The sequence below is a fragment of the Antechinus flavipes genome, chromosome 2 (assembly GCF_016432865.1).
Source record: "Antechinus flavipes isolate AdamAnt ecotype Samford, QLD, Australia chromosome 2, AdamAnt_v2, whole genome shotgun sequence".
NCBI classification, from domain to species: Eukaryota; Metazoa; Chordata; class Mammalia; order Dasyuromorphia; family Dasyuridae; genus Antechinus; species Antechinus flavipes.
This window is the reverse complement of record NC_067399.1, coordinates 525,495,415-525,507,837: the sequence shown is the minus strand read 5'-3', so window position 1 is coordinate 525,507,837 and position 12,423 is coordinate 525,495,415.

Genomic DNA, 12,423 nt, shown 5'->3' with positions numbered 1-12,423 from the left:
AGGCTTGCCCTAAGGAGCAATGCTCACCCTTCTGGAAATAGACCCATAGATTCCCACAAGATTATGGGAGATGAATACCCAACACAACATTGAAGTTCCTGGGATCTACAGTCCCCCCAGAAATTCCCATCATGACATAAACTTTCAGGCAACAGTTACTGTTACTTTCTCAGTAACAGTATATACAGATATACATCTATACGTAGATCTGACATATCACATATGTGTACATGGCAAACAACCCATGTGGCTATTATGATATATACATATATGATGTATGTTATATCTGCATGTGCACATGTGCATTCATCACATACAGATGTAGGGGTAAATGCGTGTACATCTATACATTTATGCATATTTACATATACATATATGTATGCATGTGTGTTTAGGTTGTATGTTTATATGTACATAGGCATATGTAAATATGTATGTATATGCATATGTGTCTCTTTGGCATTTTGAATAGTACTTTACATATTAAGTGCCTATATTTTTCATTCATTAATTCATTCATTCATCAGTCAAATGGAAGAAAGATTCATTATTGAGGGTAAACATCATGAATGCATTAAAACTAAACTTCTTGCTATTAATGAGAAACTCTGTCACAAATTTATAACAGTGCCCATGAAATCGATTACTCTGTTTAACACTTTCCATAAAAGTTTTATCTCCTTAGGATGAATTATAATAGTCATACATGCCTTATAATTTAACCAAGATGCCTATATAAAAATACCTTCAACTTTGCTTTAGTAGAAATGGAAAAAAACAATTGATACTTGATTGGTGATGAAATGTATATGTATGGGTAGGTGGGTGGGTGTGGGTGGGTAAGTGTTGTGTGTTTAATTTAAGAAATTGATAAAGTCACTTTTTATGACCCTTTCTGATTTCAGCTTATAATCTGGTATCAGCAATGAATTGCAATACTTCTGATAGTACCATGGAAAGCCTATCTCTATCCAACATGAATTACCCATACTATTTTTAAAAATATACTTGCAACTTGCAACTACATAGCTAGGTAGTACAAAGCATAGAATATTGGATCTGTCATCAGGAATACCTGAATTCAAATCCTGTCTAGGATGCTTTCAGGCTGAGACGGAGCAAGTCATTCAACTTCTCTCAGTTTCAGTTTCCTTGTTTATAAAATGGGATAACAATAAAATTGAAACTTCAGTATTATTGTGTGAATGCAATGAATTAATGTATTTAAAATACTAAATGCTATTTTCATAACTTATTAATTAATAATTTAATAATAATTATATCATTGGTTGGATTTTATATTTAACAAGTATCACTTTGGTCAATTAAACCAAATTTCTCCCTTAATAATTTCATTTAGTTTTCTTGAATCTTCAAATCTTATTGGGTCAGAGTTTCCTTTCCCCTATCTGACGCTATCTGGCACATAGTTTATACAACTCCAGGCTATCTGAGAGATAGTGATTCTTAATAAAAATAGCTAACATTTATATAAGGCTTACTATATTCCTGTCACTGTACTAAATACTTTATAATTATTATCTCATTTGTCCTCACAGCAACTCTAGGAAGTAGGTGTTATTATTATTCCCATTTTACAGATAAGGAGACTGAAGCAAACAGAATTTAAGTGATTTGTCCAGATTTATATAGCTAGTAAGCATTTGAGGTTGGTCTTAAATTCAGATTTTCCTGACTCCAGGAACAGCAATTGTATCCACTGCATCACCTAAGTTCAGGAGAAACTATCACTCTAGAAGACATTTTTTATGGCTAGGAAATTCAGGAATGTTTTTGATGGACGGATCAGCTTGACCTTAAGATCAATAGGGCATAATTTATATGAGTCCCTGTAACTCCCTGATTAAGATCACAGCTTCCCAAAAGGTACCAGGGAAATGCATACAAATAGAAACTGAGCAAAAAGCACTGAGGGAAGTTCTTGGGCATATGAGAATCTCTACCTTACTGCCCAAGGATAGTTCTTCCAACAGAGGCTAGTTAAAGAAAGTCAGAATCACTTACTAGGATGTTTATGGTAGGCACTGAAGATAGAAAGTGCCTATAGGGGCAGAGCCAAGATAGTGGAGTAAAGACAGGGATTCATTAGAGCTCTCCCAAATTCCCCCAAACAATTGTAAATAATGACAACACAAATTTCAGAGCATTAGAATCCACAGAAAGATTAAGTAAAATAATTTTCCAGTCCAGAACAACTTGGAAGTTTGGCAGAAAAGATCTCTCATGCCAGGATGAGAGTGGAAGGCAGTCAGGTGCAGGTCACTCAGGATAGCCCTGGCCCCAGCAAAGCAGGAAAAGGCCTTGGGATGACCTAATCAGTGGCATTGGTGGGTTTTTCCCAATCTCATCCCACAGATGCCAAATACAATGTAGAATGTGGTCAGGAAAGGTTTGTTGTACCTGAGTGAAAATGGAGCACAGTCCAACACAGGCAGTGACAGCATAGCCTTAGATTCAGCAAATCAGGAGCAGGCTTTGGGAGCCACTGAATCAGCAGGGGTGATGGCAGCTTCTGTATCTCTCAGCCCACAGATGTAAAAAAGTAGAACGACTGGTCATAAGGAGATTGTAGGGATTTCTTTGCTGTCACTGAGGTAGGACTCTGTTGCTTGGCTCATACATGAATCAAAGTCTGAGTTCACAGTGGCAGTTCCAGGTTGAGAGAAGTATTAGCACACTAGAACTTGGGACTAAAGTGGAGCAGGGATCCTTCTCACAGTTCCAGAGCAGAAAAGGGCGCTTGTGGTCACTCACAGCCGGAGCACAGGCTAGGGGAAGAGTAAACAACTCTCCTTATATCATACCAATTTGGAAGAATTATTTCTGAAAATAGTTGCAACCCTGAGATTTGAGAAGTGCACCCTCCACCTTGGAAGCATGGCCCTACCTTTAACAGAGAGTTAAAAGTCAAGTAGTAAAATGGGACAGTGAGCAATCAATAGAACAAGACTCTGACTACAGTAAGTTATTTAGGTGATAAGGAAGATCAAAATATACACTCAGAAGATAGCAAACTCAAATCCCCTGCAACCAAAGCTTCAAAGAAAACTATGAATTGGTCGTTAGCCATGGAAGAACTCAAAAAAGATTTTGAAAATCAAGTAAGAGAGGTAGAGAAAAAATTGGGAAGAGAAATGAAAATGACACAAGAAACTCATGAAAAACAAGTCAACAGTTTGGCAAAGGAGACACATAAAAATATTGAAGAAATGTTAAATATTAAAATTAAATTATTGTATATATTATATAATATTATTTAAATTTTAATATTTAAAAACTGATTAGGTCAAATGGTGGTGGAAGTACAAAAAGCCAGTGAAGAGAATGCCTTACAAAGTAGAACTGGCCAAATGGAAACAAAATCCACGGAAGAAAGCAATTCCTTTAAAAAAGTAGAATTGGACTTATGGAAAAGAAGGTATAAAAAATTCATTGAAGAAAATAATTCCATAAAAATTAGAATTGAGCAAATGGAAGCTATTGACTTTATGAGAAATGAAAAAACAATAAAGCAAAACCAAAATAATGAAAATATAGGAAGTAATATGAAATATTTCATTGATAAAACAACTCATTTGAAAAATAGATCCAGGGAAGATAATTTAAAAATTATTGGACTATCTGAAAGTTATTATCAAAAAAAGAGCCCAAATATTATCTTTCAAGAAATTGTCAGGGAAAACTTCTAGAACAAAAATGGAAAATAGAAATTGAAAGGATATACTATTTACCTCCTGAAAGAAATCCAAAAATGAAAACTCCCAGGAATATAAATTCCAGAGCTCCCAGGTCAAGGAAAAAATATTTCAAACAGCCAAAAAGAAATAATTCAAGTATTATGGAACCATAGTCAGGATGACACAAGATTTAGCAGCTTCTACATTAAAGAATCCAAGGACTTGGGATATGATGTTCTGGAGAGTAAAGGAGCTTGGATCCAAAAATTACCTACCCTGTAAAACTGAGTATAATTCTTATGGGAGTGGGGAATAGACATTCAATGAAATAAAAGATTTTTTTAATGAAAAGACTAGAATTGTAGAAAATTTGACTTTTAAAGATAAAAATCTATAGAAGCTTAAAAAGGTGAACAGAAAAGGGAACTCATAAGTAACTTAGTAAGGTTAAATTGTTTTTATTCTACATGGGAAGATAATAATTAAAACTCATAAGAATTTTCTCATTATTCTTTTATTAAAGCTTTTTATTTTCAAAATATGTGTAGATAGTTTTCAACATTCACCCTTGCAAGAACTTGCTCATTATTAAGGCAAGTAGGAATAGACAGATAAGTAGATAGATAGATAGATAGATAGATAGAAAAAGGACACAAGTGTTAGTTGATGTGAAAGGATATTTTAAAAAAGTAAAATTAAGGAATGAGAAAGGAATGTACTGGAGAAAAGGAAAGAGAGAGATAGAATGGGGTAAGTTATCACACATAAAAGAAATAAGAAAACCTTTTACATTAGAGGGGGAAAGGAGAGAGGTAGTGAGTGAATTTTACTCTCATAATTGTCTCAAAGAGAGACTAATAGACATACTTAATTGGTATAGAACTCTATCTACAGGATAATAGGAGGGAGATGAGATGGGGAGGTTACAGAAAACAAAATAGATTGGAGGAGGAGATAGAAGCAAAACAGTTTTGAGGAGACACGAGGTAAAAGGAGAGAGAAGAGAAAAATGAGAGAAATACAGTGATTAAGAGTAATTTGAGGGAAAATTGAAGCAAGTTTCTCTGATAAAGATCTCATTTCTCAAATACATAGAGAACTGAGTCAAATTTATAAAAATAAGTCATTTTCCAATTGATAAATGATCACAAGAACTATTTTCAGATGAAGTAATCAGATATTTATAGCCCTAAAAATACTATAACTTGCTAGTGATTGGAGAAATTAAAACAATTCTGAAGTATCACCATATACTTATTAGATTGTCTAATAAGACAGAAAAGAAAAAATGAAAAATATTGGAATGTGGGAAAAATGAGACATTAATGCATTGTTGGTGGAGTTGTGAATTGATTCAATTCTACAGAGCAATTTGAAACTATGCTAAAAGGACTATAAGACCAACCATATATTTTGATGCAACAATAGCACCATTTTGATTCTATACCCAAATAATTAAAAAAACAAAAAGGAAAAGAATCTATTTGTACAAAAATTATTTATAGCAGCTCTTTTTTGAGGGGAAGAATTGCAAATTGAGTGGATGTCCATCAAATGGGGAAAGGCTGAATAAATTATAGTATGTTGTGATGACTGCATTTAGCACCCAGGGTATATTAAAATCAGCCAGCATCAGGATAAGCGAAAGTCTTTGATCTTTATTCTTTGTGGAGGTGAACGGGAATGGCAATATGAAATGAGAGCAATCATGACAAGAATCTGGCTGGCAGTGCCTCTGGCTCTTACATTCCACCCACCAAATCCTCCACCCAGTTTCCTATACAACACATCCAGCTTGCACTGAGATGGGCGGGGCCATTCTTTCCCCAAGCATATATTAATAGAGTATTGTCCAATTGGTAATTAGTCATAAGTGCTAGGACTGGACCTCAGTGCATCTGCTCAGCTTCAGCCCATTACAGTATGTGATGATGATGGAATATTTTTGTGTTGTAAGAAATGATAAGCAAAATGCTCTCAGAAAAACCTGGAAAGACCTCCATGAGCTGATATAAAGAGAAATGTACTAGCAAAATAACTGTTTGGACATGTATACATATATTGTATTTAACTTATACATCAACATATTTAATATGTATTGGTCAACCTGCCATCTCAGGGAAGGGGTGGGGGAAAGGAGGGGAAAAGTTGGAACAAAAGGTTTTGCAGTTGTCAATGCTGAAAAAATACCCATACATATATCTTGTAAATAAAAAGCTATAATATAATTAAAAAAAAAAAAGAAATGTACTGTGTACAAAGTAACAGTAATATTATAAGATGATCAGCTGTGAATGACATAACTATTCTCAGCTACTCAATGATCCAAGATAATCTTGAAGGACTTATGATGAAAAATAATATCCATACCATGAGAAAGAACTGATGATATCTGAATGCAGATTGATACATACTTATTTTTTACTTTTTATTTTTCTTGAAGGGTTTTTGGGGGATAGGCTACGTTTTTTTCTCATAAGACTATCATGGAAACATTTTGAATGACTACACATGTATAACCTATATTGGATTGTTTGCATTCTCACTGAGAAGCATGGAAAGGGAGGAAAGGAAAAATTCTGGAACTCACAGTTTTAAAAAGAAATGTTAAAAATTGTTTTTACATGTAACATGGAAAAATATTTAATACATTAAAAATGCAGTGGAGAAAATAAAAAAAAAGCAGATTACACTTTTAAAGAAGAAGAAGAAAAATACTTGTAACTGCAAACCTCAGTATAAGCTTCCTTGAGGAGTAGTTCCTGGTCTCAGAGGAAGTAAGTGAAAGTCTCTAGACTGAGAAAAACATTGAAAATTGTATAAATGGTACTATTAGTGGCTAGAAACTGGAAATTGAATGGATGCCCATCAATTGGAGAATGGCTGGGTAAATTGTGGTATATGAATGTTATGGAATATTATTGTTCTGTAAGAAATGACCAGCAGGATGAATACAGAGAGGCTTGGAGAGACTTACATGAACTGATGCTAAGGGAAATGAGCAGAACCAGGAGATCATTATACACTTTGACAACAATATTGTATGAGGATGTATTCTGATGGAAGTGGATTTCTTTGACAAAGAGACCTAACTGAGTTTCAATTGATAAATGATGGACAGAAGCAGCTACACCCAAAGAAAGAACACTGGGAAACGAACGTGAACTATTTGCATTTTTGTTTTTCTTCCCGGGTTATTTATACCTTCTGAATCCAATTCTCCCTGTGCAACAAGAGAACTGTTCGGTTCTGCAAACATATATTGTATCTAGGATATACTGCAACATATCTAACATATATAGGACTGCTTGCCATCTAGGGGAGGGGGTGGAGGGAGGGAGGGGAAAAATCGGAACAGAAGCGAGTGCAAGGGATAATGTTGTAAAAAAAATTACCCTGGCATGGATTCTGTCAATATAAAGTTATTAGAAAATAAAATAAAATATTAAAAAAAAGAACAAAGAAAAAAAATAAATGGTACTATTAATAAATATATTTTGATACAAGAATAAATTCAGGATCTCACTGACATGGGCACATTCTTCTCCACTGAAGCCCAAAACTTATCCATGTCAGCTTGTTCTTTATAGTGTATATACATTTCTTTCATGAATCTTCTGAAGTAAATCCTCTGAAAGCATGGCAGATGCCTTCCTATGGGCCTTTTTTGATTTTCTGGATATTAGGAGAATGCTCAGATTGCCCATCTATTATTTCTTACTTTTGTTACATGACTATTTCACATCTGTTTTAATCATGCCTGCCTTTGAATAATAAATTTTAAGCCACATCCTGATCCCACCCAAATCATTGCTGGAAATACCAACAACTCACCAAGCATCTTTCCACTGTCCCTTCATTAATTTGTGATGTTACTTCATCAGAGATCTGGATGTTCCAAAATTGACATCCACATACTATCATTAAAATTAATAAAGCTTATTTAAAAAAGAAGATGGGTTTTTAGCATTAGGGAACAATTTGAAATTATTGAAAATACTGCAACTATATGTCATGACATATTCCTGTAATCCCTGCTATTGGAAAGGCAGAAACTAATGGATTATTTGTGCAAAGGAATTATGAGATGAAATAGAGCTAAAGTTGATTGGGTATCCACTCTAATTCAAGCACTAGTATGGTGATTCTTGGGAGTAGGAAGACAGCAACCAAAGCGTTGCTAATTGCTCAAATTTTTATAGTGCTTTAATATCTCCACTTAAAATTTCTTTAGCTATAGATTTCATTCCATTTTAATTGGTATGCCTATGAAGAAATTTTTTTTCCTTCTATCAAGAATATATTTACTTCTTTTAAATTTATACCCATTTTCCTAGTTCTTTTGTACAAACAAGACACATACTAGATCAGTTGGAGATAATTAACAGAGAAAAGGTTCATGCCTTAAGCAAAAGAAGAAAAGACTTCTAGGAGAAGGTAAGATTTCACTTTGTACAAGATGGACTTTTGATGTCATAATAGGGTATTCTTTCCAGTGGTTCACATTAAAATTTGTATAAGCCTATTCATTCTGCATGACTCCTCCTTGTACCACTGAAAATATTCCATAAGAGCATCATAACATTCTATATGCCTTCCTTTATATCTATCCTCTGGTCATAAATTTCCCTAATGATATCCTTTATATTATTCTATGCAGTTTTCATTGGTGATATGCTGTACACTACTACTAACCCATCATGGCCTTCTTCATAACTTATTGAGTGGCCCACAACTTTAATTATTCAGAGACTACGGGTTTTTGATGTCATGTAGCCAGAAAGAATACCTGAAAAAAAATATTGATTTAAAAAAAAATGTCCTTTGTTTTAGGAAGAAGATTGGCATCAGTAAAAGCACTGTAGTGCTAGACAATATAGCACTTATTTAATTATGGCCCAACTCCTTAGTTCATTTCTAACTGTAGTTTGTTTGTTTAAAAACATTTGAATAGGATAGCTGTATTTGTACATCATATGTTACAGGTAATTTTCATCCACTTGATTTTTACTATTTGTATAGTTGGACTGAACTCTTGAATTATAATACAATACATTTAGAAGACTCTGCAGTGTTTTGGGGATGGTTCTGATCAGTATAACATTTAAAAAGCAGGAAAACTGGAAAGATCCTACTAAGTTTAGAGAATCCTTCTTTTAAATTCTGAAATGAGAATTCTTTATGACAGTGGCAAATAATTTTGGTAAGGACATGTGTCTTGTTCAATATTAGTAATACTTTGGAATTTTTTTTGCACCACTATGATGGTGAGCCTTTAAGTTAAATAACTGCTAAGATTTGGACAATTCACCATTTATGTCTAAAATATTGAGATCTTACAATCCCTGAGTAAAAGAGATTAATGAATAAAAAGAGCATTGGATTTAAGAAGAGAGAACTGCTCTCATATCTCAGACCTGACACCTGAGCAATCTTAAGAAAGTCATTTTACTCATTCCTCATTAAAATTTTTCATTTATAAAATGAGCATCTTGGATTCAATGACCCCTAAGGTCAGAGCAACTCCACTGCTATGATATTATAACATTAGTTACAAGCAAACCTCCAAAACAGAAGGGCTCAGATATTGTCAAAAATGCAAATGTTGCTATGTCTTTTTTCATTCAAACCATTCCATATTTTCTGTACCTAAGACTTTTTGGTCATCTCCAGCAAACTTCAGTATTTCTGGTACTCGGTGATAGTCCTAACACATCTTGGTGCTTTGTGCTTCCTCCTTCTAGGAGTTTGTAAGATCCTTCTGCTAGAGAGTGATAGAGGCAGGGACTTTGGCAGTTTAGAAGATACTATAAAATATAAACTTATTTGTAAGGCATTTCAAAGAATCATGATGAAAAATATCCCCTCTGGAAACTATGAAAAATAAGGGAAACAAAATTAATTCTGTAAAGGGCTGAAACTCTTAAAAGGTGTACTTGAATCAGACAACCAAACACTTAAGGCTAATTACCTATTGGACAATAACTCTATTAGCATATTTTTGGAATTTCTCTTCTCTAAGTTAATGCTGGCTCAATGTTTGGGGTTAAGAGAACTAGGGGGTAGAGTGAGAGAAGTGAGAGAACTTCACTTGGCCACAGGACAGGGAGGAGAAAAGTGTAGAGATTCTGGACTCTAGAATCAAGGAGGGATCCTTGGCAAAACTCCTGGCAGTTTTGTCCATCTCCTTCACTTCTCCCCCTAAAGACCAAGGACTTTTGCTTATCCTGACTCTGGCTGATCCTGAGGCCTCCAGGGAGCTAGCTCAGACTTCACATAATTCTACAGATTACTTTAAAGGAGATCAAAGTAAGACTTGTCAACAAAGAATATTAGTAAATGAAACTGGTAGAAGGATAACAAACTTAATATGCAACATACCTCCATATTTTCCTAAAGATCTAATTTTTTTTTAATTTAGTAACAGAGGAACTAAGCCATTGAACTTGAATATTCCAATTCTCAATATACTATTTTAAAAAACAGAAAGGCCAATTAGAGAGAACATTTTCAGAAAAGCAGTTAGAATAGGCTGGGTCTAGATTAGGCTAGGTCTTAGAGTAGGCTAAATATGCATCAGATAATCATTAAGAAACATGGATTGGAGACACCACACTCTTTTGTTTGTGCATGTGTGTGTATGTGTGTATGTATATGTTACACATACATGTATTTACCTACATATATATCTTAAACTGATAGTTATCAGCAAATACAAATACTTCAATAAACAATGAAAAACAGAAGAGTCTTTGTAAGACTATGAACTTCTGTTAGATACAGTTTTTCTGTTTTGAATTTAATATGCTAATAACCAAACTGTCTTTTCTGAAACCTTCTTTTCCTTTCTCCTGTATATTCTTAAATGATTCATTTATGCTCTATTTTTTGCATCACTATCATCATCTACTCTTTCCATCTTCCCCATTCCACAGAAGTCCTCTCTTGTAACAAATAAGTACAATCAAGTCAAGAAAGACAAATGATACACAGGGTATAGCTTAAAAAGTATGACTTTTTCTGTACCTTAGTTAATCATTTCTCTATCAAGAGATAGGAAGCATGCTTCATGGTCAGGAGCAATACAAATTTAAAAGCATTAAAAAATAACTTACTGAGATATCTAAGGGGAATGATGAGGGAAAAACCTGCATATGATAATATCTTAGTAAATCAGCAAAGAACATTTTATAGAAAAGAATTTGTTAGAAAATACATAGATTTTTTCCAATTTGGGGTCCATTCATTGTCCTTCCAGTTTCAAACTTAAGTATTCTCAAGTTGATATGACTAAGTTGATTCTATTGCCAAGGCTCCGCAAATGTATGATTTTCCCCAGGGTTCTCACTGCTTAATGAGGGAATATAACTCATAACCTCCTAGCAGCCTTCTCAATAAGATTTTATGAAGTATATATTCTGAACTGATATTGCCTTTGGTGTCTATATTTACCGCTTTGTAAGCACGTAAAGAGTTTCTTAGAGAAGGCAGTTTCTGGTTTTTTTTTTTTTTTTTTTTTTTTTGTTTTGTTTTGTTTTTTTTTTTTTTGGTTTTTACCTTATAGAAATTGACATCCATTAAACTTTGTTGGTAAATTAGAATAATATGGATATCTGATATGTTATTTTTTCCTAATTTTTAGATAAAAACATATTGTGGGATTGTCCCAGTTGGATACCATGTTTTCATTTTTTTTTTAATTTGAAAAAGATTTTGATATTTGCTTTAATGAGTCAATGATCTCTATGGAAGATCTATGGAAGTAGTTGTAAAGGGTTTATATAGGATAAGAAGACTTGAATGAGTTGCCATGTATGCAAAAAAAGGAATACACACATTAATAAAATTGTGGATCTATAGAAAATTAGCAACCATACTCTCTGTTGGAATTTCAGGAAGGCAGTAGCCATATCATGGTTGTGAAGACAATATTCCTCAGAAAATTCTGGGAACTTCACATAGCCATGCCAGCCATGACTTCATTCCTCTCCAAGTTGCATTCCTAACTCTCTAAACTTTCTCTACCAGACCACAGAAGCCTCTTCACCAAGGAAGCTAATTCCACTCATGAACTTCACACATTTGAATTTCCTACACTCCTTCATCTCCCAATTACTTGATTCTTCCTACAACTTTAGGTTTGAGGAGAATTCCTACAATAAACTTATCTTAATTCCTTTCCTGGATACATTTTTGACTCTCCAAAGTTTTTATACAATACCATTTTGCCAGATATCTTTTTTTTAAATTAAAGCTGTTTCTTTTTCAAAACATAGGTATCGACAATTCTTTAACATTAGCCCTTGCAAAACCGTTTGTTCCAATTTTCCCCTCCTTTCCCCCATGCCCTCCTCTAGATGGCAAATAGTTCAATATATGTTAAATATGTTAAAATATATGTTAAATTCAATATATGCATATGTATTTATACAATTATTGTGCTGCACAAGAAAAATCAAATCAAACCAGTAAAAAAAAAAGAAGCAGAATGAAATGCAAGCAAGCAAGAATGAAAAGAGTGAAAATGTTATATTGTGAACCACATTCAGTTTCCCCAATCCTTTCTCTGGGTGTAGATGGCTCTCTTCATCAAAAGATCATTGGAATTGGTTTGAATCATCTCATTGTTGAAAAGAGCTATGTCCATCAGAATTGATCATTGTATAATCTTGTTGTTAACATGTATAATGATTTTGTTCAGCTCATTTCACTTAGCATCAATTCT